The sequence below is a fragment of the Ursus maritimus genome, unplaced genomic scaffold, assembly GCF_017311325.1.
Source record: "Ursus maritimus isolate PB19 unplaced genomic scaffold, ASM1731132v1 scaffold_5, whole genome shotgun sequence".
NCBI classification, from domain to species: domain Eukaryota; kingdom Metazoa; phylum Chordata; class Mammalia; order Carnivora; family Ursidae; genus Ursus; species Ursus maritimus.
The window spans coordinates 51571910-51573867 of NW_024426663.1; positions in this window are offsets into that span (position 1 = coordinate 51571910).

The following is a 1958-nucleotide window of genomic DNA, read 5'->3' on the forward strand; positions in this document are numbered from 1 at the left end:
GGAGTTCCATTATCTCCCTTTTCATTTTTAGAAGCAACAGGATCACAAAATGACATCTCAGGCACTTGACTTCTGGATGTCTCCTTTCAAGAGGCCTGGGAACAATTTTCACAGGTAGGACTCCACCCAGTCAATGCAACCTGTCTTAGCTGAGAGGTATCACCTACTAAGAAATCCATCACACAGGCAGGAAAAGTAAGGACAAAGACAGTTCCACTATCTTCCTTCATCTCCTTCCTGATTTTCAAAACTAAAAGATGGCCCAAACTATTTTTAAATGGGCAGACTGAAAAGGCACCAAAAACGACCTCACAATCCAAGGAGCTCATCCCTAGAACACTCTTGTTTGGCCAGGAGAAACCCTCTGGCTCTGCAAAAGTCAAGGGAAAACTATATACACAATGCAAATCTCATTTCTCCACCCCCACCCCCACCAAAAGGAAATAAGTAAAAATGGTTTCACAAAAGGCTCCAGAATCTTGAGGGATGAGCTTAAACTTCTGCTTTCTGAGGGAGGCCGGAGGACATTCCCTCAAAACCTTTTGAGTTTTCAAGGATAATGGGAGAGGTAAAAAGGAGAGCGAGGGAGCGGAGACGGAGAGAGTCAGGATATGTTCGTTCTATTTTTAAACCGTCGCCCACAGTTTAGAGTAAAGGAACACTCTGATGCTGTACTCCCACCCCTGTCACCTTCTGCTAAACACAAGAATCAGAACCTGCACACGTACGCGGCCCTGGGTTACTGGCTGCCACTACTGCCCAGATCCGCGAGCTAACCGACCATTGCACCCAGCCCTTCCCTAGCAGCGCCCGTGCCTTTCGGAGAACCCGGCGGCCCCGGGCAGGCTGGCGCAGAGAGAGCGAGGCAATTAGGAGCCGCCTTTTCCTGAGGGGAGGCAGCGCCCCCTTGGCAGGGCACGTTCGGCTTCCCCGGCTGGGCAGCCAGGGGTGAGCCACTGTTCCCCCAAGGGAGCCGGAGTGGTGGACGCGATGGCGTTTCCCAACGGGGTGCGGCGCGCGAGGCACCGGCGGCTCACTCCCGGGACACCTGTGTGCCGCGCACACACAGCCGCCGTGCTCCAGAGCACAGTTCGCGCTCTGTCACCTCCCAGCCAGCCCAGAACGCCAACGGCCGGGCGGCCGGTCCCCTTCCTCGTCGCCTGCGGCTGGGTCGCCCATCCTACGGACCCTCCTCGCCCCACTGTAGGCGTCTACAGCCGTCCCTCAGTGCCCCCGGGGCGGAACGGCAGCCGCCGGGGCGCGGACGCCCAGGGCCAAGAGCCACCCGACGGCCCTGCCGCCTCAGGGCCCCATCCCCGCCGGGCTCGGGACACTCACTCTTGAGCGCGCTGATGAGTGACTTCCCGTCCTTGATGAGCTCCTTGATGAATTTGTTGGTCTTGTCCAGCTCCGCTTCGTGCGACTTGAGCGTCTCTCGGAAGTGCGGGCTGTCGAGGCAGCAGTCGCTGAATTCGAGCGCGGGGAGCCCCATAGTGCCCGCGTCGCCGAGCCGGGGGGCGCGCCTCCCCCAGGGCCCGGGAGGCCCGCAGTCCCAAGCACGCACGCGGCGGGACCCCGGCCGGGACCCCCGACGCCCGCCGGCTCCACAGGTGTGGCGCCGGCTCGCCCTCCGCGCGGTGTCCGCCGGCGCGCAGGACTCCTGACCCGAGGGGGTACCCGGCCGAGGGGCGGCTGCTCCGCCGGCGCGCCACGGAGCGGCTGACGGGCAGGAAGAGTAGCGACGGACCCGCAGCGGTGCCGGGAAGAGAGCGAGCAGGCGAGCGAGAGCGGCCGCCGCCTCCCCGCCTCCTTCGCCTGTTCGCTCTCCAGCAGCCTCGAGCGCCCTCTCACAGCAGCCTCGGCCGCCCCGCCGGCGTCCGGGCCGCTCGAACCTGCTAGCGATGACCTAATCCCAGCCGGACCAATCAGCACGCCCGCCTCAGCCCGACCCCCCCCCC